Source organism: Myotis yumanensis, unplaced genomic scaffold (genome assembly GCF_028538775.1).
Source record: "Myotis yumanensis isolate MYYU_CA2020_CCGP unplaced genomic scaffold, mMyoYum1.0.hap1 SCAF_3, whole genome shotgun sequence".
In the NCBI taxonomy this organism is placed as follows: Eukaryota; Metazoa; Chordata; class Mammalia; order Chiroptera; family Vespertilionidae; genus Myotis; species Myotis yumanensis.
Window position 1 is genome coordinate 172,387,983 of NW_027223754.1, and position 19,173 is coordinate 172,407,155.

At 40.0% G+C, this 19,173-nt stretch overlaps 1 protein-coding gene across 3 annotated transcripts in view; it reads right to left on the minus strand.

The window, feature by feature from the left end:
• Positions 1 to 18,739, minus strand: part of CNTN1 (contactin 1) — a 287,008-nt gene extending 268,269 nt beyond the window's left edge. For all 3 annotated transcript variants that reach the window (XM_070410419.1, XM_070410420.1, XM_070410423.1), the window contains exon 1: positions 18,588 to 18,739. The gene's annotated coding sequence lies outside the window, so the exon portion shown is untranslated. The remainder of the gene's footprint in view (positions 1 to 18,587) is intronic.
• Between the last annotated feature and the right edge of the window lie 434 nt (positions 18,740 to 19,173).

Here is a 19,173-nt window from a genome sequence, read left to right on the forward strand (position 1 = left end):
ATAGTGTGGAAGCTTCCATATGATTAATATCAGTGCCTTGCAGATAATTTGCAATGAATCTTTGTTTATCTGATTAGGGAAAAAATACTGAGAGTTCAAGAAATTAACAAGTGTCATTGGATATAATCTGAGAATCTTTTATAAACATCTTAAATTTAAATTAAGTGCTTCAGAGAGAATGAGAATCTAGATAAACGTGGAGACAGGCACCATTAGCTGCAATAAGTAGTATGGACAAAGGCACAAAAACAATAATGTGGTGGTTTAGCTTGGAGGATAACAAGGGAGTTTCTTTTTAGGGAGCAATGATAGTTATTGTTAAATAGGTAATATGTATATGAAGACACAACCTGAAAAGAAGTTTGAAGAGTTTGGTCCTTACATTTATATTTTAAATAAGTAGCCCACAAAATCTTATAAGTAGGTCTGTATATGGCCTTTGGTCAGAAAGATTTGTGTTTGATCTGGTTCAGGCCCTTATTAACTATTGATCCTATGTTATTTTACTTCATTGGGATTCATGCCCCTCCTCTGCAAAGGAAGAGTAACATATAACCCCTATACTGCTATGCAGTTAGTAGAACTGTCATATTTTTCTTTTGTGATTGACAATGAGATGTGATTGTGGAGCAGGAGCACTGTGCTCAAGAAATGCAGTTTAATATGCGTCTGAAACCACCACAAAGTCCAATGCATCTTTGAGAACATGGGTCTGATGTGTAAATCAAGTTGAAGTTAATGATTTAGAAGGTAACAGCATATAGATAGCAATCAATCATCACTGGGATACAGATATCACAGTAATTTTATTTAAATTGAGGTTATGGGTTGAGGACAGAAGCCTCAGGAATTTTGGTGCTTAAGAAAAGTAAAGGCAAAAAAGACTAAAAGTTTCTGAGACTTAAAAGAAAAACCAGAGATGATTTCATGAAATCCCAGGGAATTGAGTTACATCAAACAGCTACTGCCCCAATAATACCACAAAACAAAGATCTCAATATTATAACAAGTTTTTGTTGTTTGGGGGTTTTCTGCTCACCCGTCCACAGTTTGACTGGGCCACCTGCACCTGTATCTTAGGGTTGACTGGGCTAAACTCTAAGCTTTGAATGGAGTTCACGTCTGCTCGCATATTCCCACATATGTGCTTCTCATGGCAGATGACTGGGCTTAAGAACCAAGTCAAAATGCCCATGCACAATCTCTGCTCAGGTCACATCCACTATTATTACATTGGGCAAAGCAGGTCATTGACCAAGCATAACATCAATTGATACAGCAATATGCCCTACAAAAAGTGGGAAAGAGAGAGAAAGTCCCTTGGTTTCCAGTATTCTTTTTAAAAACAGAAGTCAATATGAATAAACCTTGTTTGTGGTCACAATTGCAACACTGTTTTTCAGTTGATTCTCAAGAAATATTTTAATTGACTAGTAGTCATTACACTCATATCCACTCATATCTATCACCTTATATCAGACAATATTCAGTGGAAATTTTTCAGTATATTGTCAGAAAACAATAGATAATGGGAAAATGTTAATAGAAAATCTGATATAATTTTGATTTTCAAATTAAAAGCATAGCCTTGAGTGATATACCATAATTACTCTCAAGTATAAAAAAATAAAAATAATGTAACTCAAAATTCTAGTACTTAAGAAAATTTAGATTAGAGAAAAATACCCAGGAATAAAAAGCATAAGAGCTAATATCATAAAACAATGCCTGTATTTTGTTAATCTATAATAATAAAAGCGTAATATGCAAATTGACTGTACAACCAAACAGCAGAACGACCATCCAGATAACCATGCTATGACACGCACTGGCGCCAGGACAGCCAAAATGGGTGTCATACGATTGGTCAGGGGGCCACCATTGCCCCACAATCACCCCGGAGAGAGAGGCCCAGGCCACCCTCTGTGGGGTGATCAATGTGGGTAGGGGGGATGGTGGGGAGCTCCGTGGAACTGAGAAGCAGCACCAGGCCATGGCGGGTACAGGTGGGGAGTGGGGCTGGGATTGCGAAAGCCAGGGCTGTGAGAGCCAGGGCTGAAGCTGGCAGCAGGGGGAAGGAAGGCCTACCCTTGCATGAATTTCATGCATCGGGCCTCTAGTATTTATACAAAAGTTAGAGCAAGTGATCTTTACTCCGAGTTTACAAATAAATTATTCACTTTCCCAACCACCAGGAGAATTTGGTAGGCTAGAAAAATCTTATTTTAATATTCTTAGCAATCCAGAAACCATCCCTTCAAAGGCCACCCAGGAAACCGAAGACTCAGAAATAGTGTTCCCTCTTTACATTTCTTTCCTCCACCACTAATAAAATACCCTTTTGCGGGGGACAAATCAGTCACCCATATTAGTCCTCAATAATATATACGGGCAAGCACAACAGAAGACCCAAAGATTAGATAATTTTATGCACTGAAATAGGCTATTATTTAACAGAAAAAAAGAGATGTCCTGATTGGCTAGTGATATCTATAAAATTCATTTTTTATAGTAAACAAAAAAATAGAAATGAAAGAGAAAGGGGAGAAACTCAGTGAACAAAATGACAAAAAGAAGTGATAGCTCTAGAATCATGGTGATCCTTGAAGTATTGTGTGTGTGTGTGTGTGTGTGTGTGTACATATATTACTGGAAAATATGCATTAGCTCCATCTAGGTTAACTAATTTTTTTCTTTCTTGAATGTAGTCTGAGGAATAAAAAAGATGCTGTTAGAGATGCAGATTTCTGGATCACATTCAAAATTTATTGAAGCAGAATCTGTAATGATGGAGGTCAGAACACCTCATTTTGAACAATCTCAGGTAATTCCTATGAGCTATGAAGTTACAGAACCACTGCCATATAATACATCAGTTGTAGAACAATACTATGATTATAATTGTGCCCAGCAATATGGAGAAAGGAGTGTGTGTATCTGCTAACAAATTGGTGGTTTCCTTCTGGCATCCTCTGAATATAGAATATTATTACAAAAGAACATTTCCAAAATGTTTTGTTTACTAAAAAAAGTGTAGAGAGCATGGACTATCCCTAAGTGAGACAGTATTCTAGACACTAAAGATTCATTTTTTTAAAAAAGTAAGACTTTTACAAGCTAGTAAAGAAAGTATGTGCAATGAAGGGGCGATGCAGAAGTTTACAAAGGGCTCATTGGGTACATGAACAAGAGGGGAAAGTCAGGCTTGGAGAAACTTCCTGAATGAGGTGGCAAAGCATAACCTTGAAAGATGCTTGCCAGATAAGCAATGCAGACACAAGTAAAACTTTCTATCTCACTAAAGCATCAAAGATTCTTATAAAAGTAGATGTTACTTTTATTCAGCATTCAATCTAAAGTCCATTATTAATGAAATGTTGAAGAAAACTATGATCTGGTATGAATGAAATAATTCTCCATTACTATCCATCATCCACAGCACTGGCCCATCTCAAAAATGAGCAAGTTTAGGATAGATGAAGTGATAAGCATAAATAAGTTGAGCAGGAGGTCCATGGCAATAATGAAATAGAAATAATGAAGCAAGATTCAAATGGTATTATCAAGGCAAATGATATTACAAGCAATTGTGAAGCAAAATATTCTCCGGATGAAACAAAATTCTCTTGGGGAAAGACCTACTTAAATTTAAATTCTCTAATAAGTCAAATAATAGACAATAATTAGCTTTGAAAAGTACAACTGTTTTCAGAGATTCAAAAAATGACCACTATTGTCTATATACCTCAGCATGACACTTCCATGAACAATGGTGGCATTAAAAAGAGACAGAAAGTGAAGAAAAAAACAACAAAAAAAATTATGCCACTCACTATGTATCAGTTATTTATTGTGACTTCTCAATATATAATTTCAGCAGAGTGTCAAAAATATAAGAATTTTTATTGCAAGTGTTTCCTATATACCAATAAGATTCTTGGAGCACATTTTACTTTGATTAATGTAATCATTTTGTTAGTAATAATGGCAACTCTTTCTCTTTAGAACTAGTTAACTTTACCACAGTAAAAATAAAGAAATAATTCTAAGCCCTGGCTGGCTTTCTCAGTGGTTAGAGCATCACTCAGTGGTAGAGCCTCAGCCCATGGACCAAAGGATTGAGGGTTCAATTCCCGGCCCTCTATTAGGGCACAAGCGGGAGGCAAAGAAATCAATGTATCTCTCTCTTCCCATCTTCCTCTGCCTTCTACTCTCTCTAAAAATCAATGGGAAAATATCCTTAATAATTGAGTTTCTACAACATTAAAAAGAATCAATAAATAAAGTATTAACATTGATAAGTTGGTTTTGCAATTTTATAAAACATCAACATATAAAAACTAATTATATTTCCACTTACTATAAACAGAGTTAGAAACTAAAATTTAGAAATTATAGTACTTATAATAGCATTAAAAAATCAAACACCTAGGGAAAAATCTAATAAAAGTTGTGCAAGGTTTTCACACTGAAAACTATAACCATTTTTTAAATATATTTTATTGATTTTTTACAGAGAGAAAGGGAGAGGGATAGAGAGTCAGAAACATTGATCAGCTGCCTCCTACACACCCCCCACTGGGGATGTGCACACAAGCAAAGTACATGCCCTTGACCGGAATCAAACCTGGGACCCTTCAGTCCGCAGGCCGACACTCTATCCACTGAGCCAAACCAGTTAGGGTGAAAACTATAACCATTTAGAAAAACTTAAAAGACCTAAGTGAAGTGGTACATATATAGGCCATTATAAATTGAAAACCTCTTTTTTTACCATGTCAATTGTAAAATAGAGTTATAGATTCAAAGTCATCTTAATCAAATTCCAACAAGAATTTCATAAAAATTAACAAGCTGACTTTAAAATTTATACAGAAGGCAAAGAGCCAATTTATACAGTTATTCAAGATGAACTCAAAGAATAGCCAAGCTGGAGGACTTACTCTAGCAAATATTAAGACCTATTTTAAATCTTCAGTAATTAAAGTAGTAAATATTAAGATCTATTTTAAATCTTCAATAGTTAAACGTAAATTCAACAATACATAAATAAATCAGTGAAACAGAATAAAGTCCAAAAAGAGACCTGCCCATTCATGAACACTTGATTTTTGACAAAGGTAGCATTGCCAGACCATGGTAAAAGGACAGTCTTTTCAATAAATGACTCTAAATTAATTTTATAATCATATAAATAATATAATGTGACCCAAATCATACTCAAAATCAATTTCAGGAGAAATGTAAAACAACATAATGCCTAGAGCACAATAAAGAAAAATATTTCTATGTCCTGTAATAAATAAATGACTTGTCTTATCAAATAAGATACAAAAAATACTATGGACTTCTTAAAATTGATAAATTTTTTTGATAAAACATAACATTAAGGGAGTGTTAAGGCAAGTCAAAGAGTGGTATAAGATATTTGCAAATATTCTCTAAGGGCTCAAATTCAGAATATACATATAAAGAACTTCCTATCCTATATAATAAAAGGCTGATATGCAAATAGTCCCCTCAACCAGGAGTTCAACAAGGGGGCGGGCCAGCCGGACCCCACAGTTGCACGAATTCATGCACCAAGCATCTAGTGAAACAATAAGTAAAAGACAGATACCCTAGTGGTAAAATGAACAAAACTTTTGAACACACACTTCAAAACTACTATATATAATTTCAATATATAATTTCAGCAGAGTGTCAAAAATATAGGGATTTTTATTGCATTTCTTATATACATTTTTTAAAAGGTGTTCAACTTATTATGAATGAAGGAAATGCATGTGGTTTTAATAAAAATCATACCTAAATATCCATCTCCACTCACTAGGATAGTTTAAATACAAAAGGCTACCAAGTGTTGGCAAAGCTGTGGAACAACTTGAGATTTCATATACTACAGGTTAAACTGGAAATTGGCTCAACCACTTTGAAAAAAATAGCAATTTCTACTAAGCAATAGTCTATGACTCAGCAATTTTAATCTTAGGTATATCTTAACAAAAAATGCATACACATACCTGAGGTACAAAAGAAATGTACAATAATAAATATTCATAGGAGAACTAGCCTATCTAATAAGGAAGTAATATGCAAATTGATTATCACTCCAACACACAAGATGGCCACCCCAAGTGGTCATAGATGGCTGTTCCCATGTGGAAACAAGATGGCCGGCAGGGGAGGGCAGTTGTGGGTGATCAGGCCTGCAGGGGAGAGCAGTTGTGGGTGATCAGGCTGGCAGGGGAGGGTAGTTAGGGGTGACTGAGCCAGCAGGAGAGGGCAGTTGGAAAGGACCAGGACTGCAGGAGAGGGCAGTTAGGGGCAATGGGCCGGCAGGGGAGCAGTTAGTTGTCAATCAGGCTGGCAGGGGAGTGGTTAGGGGGTGATCACGCTGGCAGGCAGAAGCAGTTAGGGGCAATCAGGCAGGCAGGCAGGCGAGTGGTTGGGAGCCAGCAGTCCTGGATTGTGAGAGGGATGTCCAACTGCCTGTTTAGGCTCAATCCCACCAGTATTGGGCCTGAATGGGCAGTGGGACATCCCTCTAGGGGTCCCAGATTGGAGAGGGTGCAGGCTGGGCTGAGGGACACACACCCCCCATGCGCAAATTTCATGCACCGGGCCTCTAGTTAGTAATAACACAAAACTGGTAACATCCCAGATGTCCAGCAAATAGAACAGATGTGTACATTTTGGAATAGGTATATAATGGAATTTTATAGAATAAAAATGAGCTATTTTTCATATAAAAATCTATTGTTATATGGAAAAACATGAATACAGGGTGAGGCAAAAGTAGGTTTACTGTGTTTTGTATGTAAAATAATATAATCCTATCTAATAATAGACAAACATGGTAATTGATCGTACCTTCACTGCGCCTCCCATTGGCTAATCAGCATGATATGCAAATTAACTGCCAACAAAGATGGCGGCTAATTTGCATATACTGGCTGGGAGCAAAGACTGAAGACACCGTAGAAGGAAGCCAAGCAATGGAGCTGAGGTAGCGGAGACAGGTGGGAGAGAAGTGGCAGAGACAGGAGGAGTAGGAGCCGCAGAGAAGGGCGGGGTAGGAGCCACAGAGACTAGGCAATGTAGGAGCCGCAGAGACAGGCGATGTAGGAGCCGCAGAGACTGGCGGGGTAGGAGCCGCAGAGAAGGGCAGGGTAGGAGCCGCAGAGACAGGTGGGGTAGGAGCCGCAGAGACAAGTGGGGTAGGAGCCACAGAGACAGACGGGGTAGGAGCCACATAGACAGGCGATGTAGGAGCCGCAGAGACAGGCGGGGTAGAAGCCGCAGAGACTGGCGGGGTAGGAGCCGCAGAGAAGGGTGAGGTAGGAGCTGCAGAGAAGGGCAGGGTAGGAGCCACAGAGAAGGGCGGGGTAGGAGCTGCAGAGAATCCTCCTGCAAAGGGCCTCTAGTAATTAATAAATAATACAAGAATAAACTGTTTCCTGTACTCACAACTGCGAACTTTCTTTTACCCCACTCTGTATATATTACCAAAGAGGCTGAGCAAAAGAAACCTGATGCCAAAAGGTATACACTGTATAATCCTGTTTATATAAATTTCAAAAACAGGAAAAACTATTCTATAAAATCTTAGAGTCAGAAAAGTGGCTACCTTTGGAGACCAGCAAGATAGTGGTGATTGGGAAGGGCTGAAAGAGATCTTAGGTGCTGACAAAGTTCTTTGTTATAATTAATTGCACTGTACGGTATTTCTGTTATTCTTTAATCAAAATAGTTTTTAAAAAATGCAATACTTCATTGAAAGTAATTATCTTAGTTTCATGACCATTCAATTGTACATAAACCAGAATTTCAAAATTACTATTTTTTAAAAAGTGAATTGATTTTTAGTGCTAAAATAGTTACCTCTCTAAAATAATATATAAACAAACCAAAAGAAAAATATAGTAAATCAATCCAGCAGGTATTTTTTTAAATTTCCAATAAAAATGTATTGCTTTAATTTAATGAATAAAAATATATGCAATAGAATATTTTACTCAGTATAAAATTCTGTTATATTAATGTGAGTCTCCAACTGGAATATATAAATATTGTTAATAATATTTTTAGCAATCTTGCCTGATACATCTAGCAAATCTGTACTTTCAGTTACCATGACAATTAAGTACTCTCAGATTAGATGTCTTAGGAAAGAGTTACTGTTTATGGTTTGTGATGTTATGAAGCAAAATTAGGGCAGAAAATGATAAAAAAAAAAAAAAAAACTCCTGATGCTTAGTTCAAAGTTAGAATAATCTATTTTCAAATGGCACATTGTAATTGCTTAGTTCATGTTTGGGAAACTGTTCCCTGTAAATCAATAGTAAAAGACCATTTTGTTTATGAAACATACATAAATAAAACATACGTAGACTTAGAATGATTTAATCTTGTGTTAATACTAAGTATATAGAGAAAATTTAAACTGTGACTCACAAAATACTAAAACTAGACATCCTGGAGAGGAAGAATGACACAGTGATTAATAACCTAGGCTTAGGAGTCAGATAACCTAACTGTGAATTATAGATTCTCTAGTCATTAGCTTTCTAATTCCTCTATTTTTTCTCATTTTTAAAATTATAAAAATCCTATCTAATAATAGACAAACATGGTAATTAACCATACCTCCGCTACACTTCCCATTGGCTAATCAGGGTGATATGCAAATTAGCTGCCAACCAGGATGGCTGCCAGCAGCCAGGCAGCTGAAGAGAACAGGAGGCTTGCTTGCTCCAGTGATGGAGGAAGCCAAGGTTCCCCACCTGCCACAGCTGGGCTCTGAGCTCCAGATGCAACAATGTTGCAATTGTAGAAGCTAAACAAACCCCAGATACCTGCTTTCAGACAGCCGGCCTTGGAGCTGGAGCCCCAAAAAAGTTTCAATTACAGAAGGAAATAAATCCCAGAATAAAAAAAAAAAAGAAAGAAAAGAAGGAGAGACTGGGAGCTTCAATTTCAGGCTTGGCGCACCTGAAAACAGCCCTCAGCCCCTCATCCAGCCACCCCAGTGGGAACCCCCACCCTGAAGGGGGTGTGGGCAGCCTGAAAACAGCCCTCAGCCCCTCATCCAGGCTGGCCAGGCACCCCAGTGGGGACCCCCACCCTGAAGGGGGTTTGACCAGCTGCAAACAGCCATCATCCCCTCATCCAGGCTGGCCAGGCACTCAAGCAGGACCTCCACCCTGATCCAGAACACCCTTCAGGGCAAACCAGCCAGCCCCTACCCGTGCACCAGGCCTCTATCCTATATAGTAAAAGGGTAATATGCAAACTGATCCTAACAGCAGAAAGACTGGGAATGACTGGTCACTATGACACCCACTGACCACCAGGGGGTAGACACTCAGCGCAGGAGCTGACCCGTGGTGGTCAGTGCACTCTCACAGGGTGGAGCTCTGCTCAGCCACAAGCCAGGCTGATGGCTGCCAGTACAGCGGTGGTGGTGGGAGCCTCTCCTGCCTCCTCAGCTGTGCTAAGGATGTCTGACTGTAGCTTAGGCCTGCTCCCCGCTAGCAAGTGGACATCCCCCAATGGCTGCCGGGCTGCCAGAGGGATGTCTGATTGCCAGCTTAGGCCCAATTCCCTGGGAAGCAGGCCTCAGCCAGCAGATGGTCATCCCCCGAGGGGTCCCAGACTGTGAGAGGGCACAGGCCGGGCTGAGGGTCTCCCCCCGCCCCCCCCCCCCCCAAGTGCACAAATTTTTGTGCACAGGGCCTCTAGTAATAAATAAAATCCACTTCACTGCATTTGGTTGTTATGGTATAGCACGTGCAACACAGTTATAGAGAAGAAATCGTTTGCACAAGTCATCTAGAAAAATCAGTCTTATATTTCAGTATTTTTAATTTTTAAATTAGGCTAGATCAGTGTTCTAGGTAAGTACTCAAATATTTTTCATAATTTTTTCAACAGTTGCACTATTTCTTAAAAATATATTTTACTCGGCCAGCCAGTGTTGCTCAGTCAGTGGTTGGGCATTGACATATGAACCAGGAGGTTCAATTCCCAGTCAGGACACATACATGGGTTGCAGGCTTGATCCCCAGTGAGGGACTCCAGGAGGCAGCCAATCAATGATTCTGTCTCATCATTTATATTTCTATCTCTCTCTCCCTTCTTCTCTGAAGTCAATAAAAATATATTTTAAAAATATATTCTTCACACCGTTCTCTAAGATTGTACAGAATATATGCTAAGCCAAACTGAAAAGTTAAATATTGTCTAATTAAGAATATCTAGAAAAAGTATTTTAAATACTCTAATTTTATAAAGACAAGAAAAAGAACATTATCACCAAAAATAAAAAGAAACACTCTGAAGTAAAAAAAAAGGGGGGTGGTGGTGGTGTAAATGTTTGTGTATGATCAATAATTAAAGATTTTAAAATATGTTTAAACCAATAACTGCTATCAGTGTGTTTCTTCTCAGATTGTTAAAAACCAAAGTGAAAACTATAAATAGGTATTGATACAGTGTATTTTACTGGATTTCTCAGAATTCTGAGTGGATTGTTAATATCAAGACCAATATCCTTTACCTGGAAAGAATGGTGGCAGGTAGTGGGCTCTCTCAGTGAGATGTTATGGCTAGGCATACTAACTGGCAACTATTCTTTTCAAGCTATGTCACTCTTATATGATCTTAGACAAATTATTTATTTATCTGAGCTTGTTTGTTGATATGTTAAGTATGATAATCATGTATTTCAACCTAATTTTTAGAATTGTTGTGAAAGATCAAATGAGGATATGCATGTAATCATGCTTTATAAATTACTAGACATCACCCCACCAAAGACCTTTCATTAAATACAGGGAAGGGGTTAAATTTTGCCAATATTTAGCTCCAATACAGCTAAATTTATATATCTACATTATCCATGTAACTATACATTTCTTCCTCTTTCTAAAATGGAGAATTATTTAAAAGAGTTTCCTACTGATTTAACATTTGGGAATTAGTCAATGTCCTAAGTGTGGCTTTTCATTATAAAATTGCTTATTAAAGGACTCTCTTTTATCTATTTTATTATATATTTTAATGTAAAAATCAACAAAAGCAAGAAGTTAATTCCTGAAAAACTATGAAGACTGACATAGCTTTTATTTATTTATTTATTTATTTATTTATCCATTCATTCATTCATTCATTCATTCCAAGGAATAGATATAAATGTTTAATTTTTGAAATCTTTAACTGAGTTTAATTTTAACCTTCTTTTATTCATTTCTTCATAAAACATTTCAACTATATGTCAGGTTCTTCATTCCACACACAGAGGAATGAAGGTATGACCACTATCCTCAAAGACTTAGCGAGTGGGGTAATAGGCAAGTCATCTCTCAGTTACACTGTAGTATAATGAGTGCTGTGGTTGAGGTACCCACAGATTGCTATGGAAGCACTGAATAAGAGCTCAAAACTCAGCCTGGAGTTTAGGGAAGTCTCCTAGAGAAGGTAGCAGCTGACCTGAGCCTTGAAGAGGTTCATAGATCAATTAGAGGGCAGACAAGGAGACAGGTCATTTCTGGCAGAGAATAAACTGCAGAGGGAGAGCAGAGTTTGGAAAAAGAGAGAAAGGGCAGAATGCATTAAGGGAGGTGTGAACAGTTCATAGTGATTGATATTGTGAGAGACTGGGATGGGAGAGATTGGGGTTATGAGAAAATAGATTTAAAGAAGTAAATAGGTACTGTTTAATAAAAGACTTTAAGTGCAATGCAAAGGACTGCACGCATCTTTTTATAGAATAAAAATAAAAGAGAGCCCTATCAAAAGATTTTCAGCAGACTAGGCACCTGATGAGATTGGTCTTAGAAAGACAACTTTGGTTATGGTGTGAAACATATATTTAAAAAGACTCTAGGACAGGGGAACTGAAGTAGGGACTCTGAGCTCTGAATATGCTTCTTTCCTAAACAGGAAGCAGAGACTTATTAAATAACTTGCCCCAAATCACACAGATCGTAACTGGCCAAGCTGAGTTTCATGCAAAGCTCTGTATAACTCCAGTGTGTTCCTACGGACAAAGGAAGCTGCCTCTAAAAAAAGGAACTATAATTTAAAGAACCCTAAGCAGTTAGAGAATAGTAACAAAAAGTGAAAGAAAAGCAAAGGCCCAGTCAGGTCTACATCGTAAAAGTCAAGTACAGGGGCGAGCAATTATCCAGTGAAGGAAGGACCATCTGGGTAATCCTGGCAAAAGCAGATTTAGTGCCTGACTCATTCAGATAATTGTGCATACAAATGTGCCTGCTCTGGCTGAGTAACCTGGTCATTAATAACTTCCACAGTACATTTTGCCCTGTGGCACTTTTGAAATGGACAGTGGTAACTCAGAAAGAATTAAGGTACTATTCACTTCATGGGAGAGTCACATAAATAATAATGGGATCTTAATAGACTGGGAGTGCATTTTATATGTCCCATGAGCCATTTCATCACACAGGGATATGTACATGATATTCATAAGCCAAATCCCATTTCAAAGAAGGCAAAAAGTTCAGCAATAGTACCTTTGAATGTATGTTTTTATATTCAATTATTTGTCAGGTAGCAGAAAGTTTTCTGAACTTTAAAGCAACGAGAGGTAGTATTACAAATAGATTTATAGGTTAGGCTACAATAAAGTTACAAATTTATATATGTTCAAAATATAAAATACAGAAAGCAAAAAACAAGGTAATAAAAACTTTCACAGTAAACAATAGATGTTTAATTAAACAAAGAAAACACTACTATCCCAATAAAGAAATAGTCAAATGAAATCCAAAAATTAAAAAATACAAAGAGCTAATAAACCTGAACACATTTCTTGAACTCATCCAAAATTACAGAAGCACAACTTCAAAGAATAATTAAGTACACTTTTTAAAAAATATATATTTTATTGATTTTTTTACAGAGAGGAAGGGAGAGGGATAGAGAGTTAGAAACATCGATGAGAGAGAAACATCGATCAGCTGCCTCCTGCACACCCCCTACTGGGGATGTGCCCGCAACCAAGGCACATGCCCTTGACCGGAATCGAACCTGGGACCCTTCAGTCCGCAGGCCGACACTCTATCCACTGAGCCAAACCGGTTAGGGCCTAAGTACACTTTTTACTATCAAAACAGTCACATTTTTTAATCCAATACCATGTGTGATAAAAATATTTCCACATTGGTTTACAGTGAGTATCAATTTGTCTATAAACTCTTTGCTGGGGCAGTTTGGCAATAAGCGTTAGATGTCTAGATATATTTATGTGTTTGACAAGGTAACATTTAAGAAGTTATTACAAGAAAATGGTCAGAAATGCAAAATTAGTATATATTCATGTATATTTTCATAAGTGTGAAAAACCAGAAGCAATCTAAAGGCTCTGTGTGAAAAAAAATATTTGGCATTCATAAAAATATGGTTAGTAAGAATATTAAATGAAATAAATAAATATTTATGTTATGATGTTAAGTGGGAGAAAAGCTAAATGCAAAAATAAAATTATTCCAATTTATATATTTTAAATATCTATGCATATTTATTCAATTAAACGTGAGGTTAAGAGTGGATCTCCTTGCATAGAATTTTCTTTTATTTCCCATGTTTCCTGAGTGATTCTATACCCTATATAATAAAAGGCTAATATGCAAATAGATTGAACTGCGAACAACCAAACAACCGGCCGCTATGACATGCACTGACCACAAGGGGGCACACAGGAAACATGGCAGGCGTCGGCTGTGGCTGGATGGTGGAGCAGGTGAGTGGGGGTGCCAGACCAAGGCGCGCTGGTCACTGTCATCGGGGCAAGCCTCTGGTGGTTACTAAAAATTCTTTGCTCCTGTGTACCACCCAGCACTCCCGCCCAGTGCTCGCACCTGCTGCCGGCACTGGCCCCACTTGCACCCACTGCCAGCACTCAGTGCAGGCCCCGATCGCTCGGTGCCTTCAGCAGGTGCAAGTGGCAGGTATCGGCCCTGATCGCCCCTGAGGGCTTCTCCACCTCCCCTTGCTCCTGAGGGGCAATTGGGGCAGCAGCTGCTGCTCGCATCCACTGACGCGCCAGCCCCACTTGCTCCACGCCATCAGCGGAGGTGAGCGGGGCCAGCACCATCAGCACGAGGGAGCAGTGATGGCGGGAGCAGGGCTGCCGCCAGACAGGGGACGGATGGCCATGGCGGGAGGGCTGGGCAGGGGAGTGGAGGATGGGCTGAGACCCATCCTAGTGCCCACTGCAGCATCACGGCCCACAGTTCTTTTCAAGGTGCACTAATTCATGCACTGGGCCCCTAGTATACTTATAATCATGAAAATGTTATTGAAAAAGTAATATTTAGTGGATATAATTTTGAAGGCAATTTTATGTAATAGTTCATTCACACAACCATAATGAAATGTCCTATCCACTTGCTATATTTTCAAGGGCACACAACTGCTAAGTCCTGTTCTTAGACTTTGAACCCAAGTGCTCTTGCTCCAAAGACAGTGCTTTTTAAGATATAAACTAAAGCACAGTGAGAATTTCAAAGCAGAGTAGAACTAATAGTATAAATTTAAAATACACCATACCAAACATAATAAGCTGCCTTTTAGATTAAAATCTGAGAGACACGCACATTTGATAAATTGCCTACTGTACGAATCTAGGCATACAATGACAGGTGAAACTGGTACTGGAGAAAAACAGAGAAAGATATAAATTCGAGTTGAGAATAAAAATGAATAAATTAGTTACTGAATAGATAGTAGGTACTTGGAGGTAGAAGAAACAAAGTCTTAAAAAATTAATCACAAACCTTTGCTAAAAGCCAATTTAAGGGTGATGACTACTGAAGGGGAAAAGCAAAAAATTGTTTTCACTATGTACATTATCATTACTGTAAACAATACTTCTACTGATAGCTATTACTTTTGAGTAATTGCTATTGGTCAAGCCCTATTTTAAATGTGTTACATGCATTATCTCACTTAATATTCAAATAAATGTGCAAAAAAAAAAAACTGAGGTAAATGCTATTATAATCCCCAACTGACTTACCAACATTCACTTATCTGCATAATGATACATAAATATTTACACATGTAGGTTTTTGGAATGGCTAATGAAGAAGAGATTAGAAGTAGAAATGCAGAGAGTTTTATTTTCAATAAAATAAATTGCCATCAATTTGCAGGATTCATTGGAAAGCTAGAAGCAGGAATATGAGAAAGGAGGGACACAAAAAAAGGAGGGTTAGAAAAAAGTAAGAGAAAAATTATGACATCAGATCATAGTGGTATCAAGAAGTAAAAATTCAAGGAGATGAACAATATGGAAAATGGCAGACCAGAAGGAAAGAAAAAAGAACAATATAACAATAAAAGAATACAAACATTTGACATGAAGAAGGAGAGCTTATGGATGACTTAGAGAGGATAGGTTCTGTGATGTGTTGCAGACCATGGCCAATTTACATGTAGAAATGCAGGGGAATGTGAAATAGAAATGGATAGATATTGTTTAGTTTTTAAAGGCAATTACATGGCATGTTTTGTCTAGAGAAATATGAATTTTCTATCTCTTATCTTGGTCTCTAGTTGGCCTCCAGGGGCACAAGATATGAGAGAATATATAGAATCGCCTATACGAAGTCATAACCCCTATTGGGAAATTGAATCATTCTGTGCGAGGACATAGAAACACTGATGTCATCCATTATTTCTCATGGAAAGAATAAGGAAGTCAAAAGTAGTTCCCAATACATAGCCTTCTATCAACTAATAAACGATCCTCAAGTCATTGCTGCATCCATCTAAACAGCTCTTTATGATGACAGTTCCTCGAAAAGAATCTTTGAGCCTTACTAGGTTTGGCTCAGTGGATAGAGCATTGGCCCACAGACTGAAGGGTCCCTGGTTCGATTCTGGTCAAGGGCACATGCCTGGGTTGCGGGCTCGATCCCCAGAAAGGGGCATGCATGAGGCAGCCAATCAATGATTCTCTCATCATTGATGTTTCTATCTCTCTCTCTCTCTCCCTTCCTCTCTGAAATCCTATATAATAAAAGGCTAATATGCAAATCAACCAAACAGAGGAACGACCTGTCGCTATGACACGCACTGACCACCAGGGGGCAGACATTCAACACAGGAGCTGCCCCCTGAACGCCGCTCCCCAGGGGGAATGCCGCTCAGCCAGAAGCCGGGCTCATGGCTGGCGAGCACAGCAGCAGTGGCAGGAGTCTCTCCCACCTCTGCAGCAGTTAGACATCTTCAGAGGGGTCCTGGACTGTGAGAAGGCACAGGTGGGGCTGAGGGACGCCCCCCCTGGAGTGCACAGATTTCATGCACCGGGCATCTAGTATATATATATATATATATATATATATATATATATACAGATATATATATATACAGATATATATATATATATAAAGAGAGAGAGAGAGAAAGAGAGAGAGAGAGGAGAGAGAGAGAGAGAGAGAGAGAATCTTTGAGCCTACTTAGAACTGGATTCAATTCAATGGTAATAATTTTTTCCTGCAAAATACTTCCTGTCTAATTAGAAGACAAACCTGACTACAATAAGGATTAAGTAACAAAATACCAGTAAGACTTTCTGAATAACTGAATAACATTGGCCTATATTATTACTGATATCAATATTGACCAAATTTTGTTACCAGGACCAAAAGCTGTAGAAAATTGAACTAGTCTATTTGAGAGAAAAACACTATATAGTATAATTCATAGTACATTATTAGAATATTAGCATTAAAATAATAGATTTTTGGAAGACTTTACCCAAATTACTTGTGTCCTTTAAATTTTAGTTTTCTCATCTAAGAAAATGGAAATGTTATTATCAGAATTAAATAAGTCCAGGTAATAGGAAAAATAAATGAACATACATCTATAAAAGAAAATCCATGTAGCACAAATAGATATGATATGAAACAGCAGCACAAATTTAAGTATCAGATCCACACGTAAAATGTATACAAAGAAACATGTCAAAACTACTCCAAAGGTTCTGAGGGTCCCTTAGCTCTATATCCTGCAAAGTGGGTGGATTCTTTTCACCCAAATTCCCAAATGCTGCTAGCTATATTACCTCCCAAATAAATTTAGTACCAAACAACCAAAGTACAGGCATAAGCAAGCCATTAAGTTCCAGTGAGTTTAATAAAATATCCCAGATATATGTATTTAATACTTGATATGTGTGTTACATTTCAAACTAGTAAGATTCGGAGGGATACCGTGAAGCTGAAAAAAATGCAGGGAAATAGGTGAATATCAAATCGCACTCTAAGAATGTATTGAAAATAATATTTGGAATGATTGATCTTCATAGGCATTACAGAAACATTATTTCATGCAGGGTTTCCACAGTCTGAGGGCATATTCTCCGGCTTTTTCCCCAATGGAGAATTTGATTCTCTTTCCCCCCTCCCACTCCAAGCCTCCAGATTGCTTCCAAAGGCCAAGGTAGCCTGCTCAGCACCAGGCACAGGGCTGGGTGTGCAGGAGCTATATATAGCTCCACCTTGGAGATGCGCACACACCAGCAGGGGTACGAATGCCCATGCTGGGTTTGGCACGAATAAAGGAGAAAGGGGTGCGGCTGCCCACACTCTCCCTCTCTCCCATCAGCCCGATTTTTCAATAATTTTCAAAGCAGGGTGTCATCAGGCCCCAAAGTGATGCAGCAGCGTCTCGTTTCTCTGCAGTTCTTCTGCCCACTGCTTTCAGCCATCTGACTCCGGCAGAAACCGGCGCGGAGCCAACACCTACTTCCCAGATGCGGTCACCCAGGGAGGCTGCCTCGCAGCCGCCGCGAGCCCATCCGGACACAATTACTTGAGTCTCCGGGAATCCCGGCGGATAAACCCACCTTTTAGAAACTATGCGAGAAGGTGGTTCCCGGGGGACCACGCCAGGCTCGGAGAAGCAACGCCTTCCCGCCCCTCCCCTGCTCAGTCTGCCGCAGAGAGGGGAGAGGGGCCCGTGCACGCTCACTAGAGGCGTAATTAATGGAACCAACCCCTCCGGTGGCGGGGTTGCCCCCCACCCCGATCTCGAAGGGAGCCAGCTTTTAGCGGAGGGACCTGGGAGCAAGCAAGTCCCTTCTTCCCCCCAGCGCAAGCATTGCCCGTGCTTTTTGGGATGTGCTAGAGACTGGACGCCGCCAGGTAGGAGAGGGAGGGAGAAGGCGAGTTGCGCCAGGCATGGGAAGGAAGAGACGCTCCCCCCAGGCATGGAGACGCACGGGTTCTCCGCAGACCCTCCCCAGACCCGGCAGACATGGCACCCCTCGGGCGCAGCAGCACCGGCAGTGGGAGAGGAAGCCTGAAAGTTGAGACACAGATGGGGGTTCGGTCCCCTCTCCTCGGGCACTGCCGCCCTGCCCACGCACCTCCTTCCCAGCACCGGACCCCCTGCGCCCCAGTCCTCCACGACCAGGGCTGCGGCGACCTCAGGAGATTTGGGGGTGACGAGGGCGGGGCAGGACTGGGGGAAGGGGAGGGAGGCGACAGGAGCGTGAAAATACGCGTTCTTTCCCCCATAGGCGAAGAAGGACAAGCCCTGCCTCCTACCTGTCCCCGGCTCCGGCTCGCCCCGGCGCCGCACCGCTGGACCATCACCTACAGGTTTCCCTCTCCCGCTGCCAACACCTGGGAGCGCATGTCCCCGGCCTGCGCCCCTCCGCGCCTCGCTGGAGCCCACCCGAGCTACTTGACAGCAGAAGCCCAGCCTTTTAGAGTGGTGATTGGCGCCGCGGGGAAAGCGGGGCGGGCACCGAGGAGAAATTCTCGTCTCTGATTGGACAGGCAGGATGTCACTCTCAGCCCGGACTCTCAGCTGTGGCTGCTAAGGGTCTCTGCAGTGCTTACGGCCCAAACCTGCTGCTTCGGGATCAAGGACCCCCTAAGAGGAGGGAAACTGGTTTGATGACTTGTCATTTGAAACCCCGAGAGGGAAGGAGAGGCCGGGCATAAGCAGACACCCAACACTTCCAGAGCTTCCCTGAAGGGACCATCTGCTCTGAGATTTGACAGGCAAAAATATGAGGAGCAATGCCTCCATAAAAAAAGCAAGAACCTTGGTGAAGATCGGAGAAAAATAAAAAAAATACATACACTTATGTAAAAAAAAAAAATCACAAGACAAAAAACGGGGGGA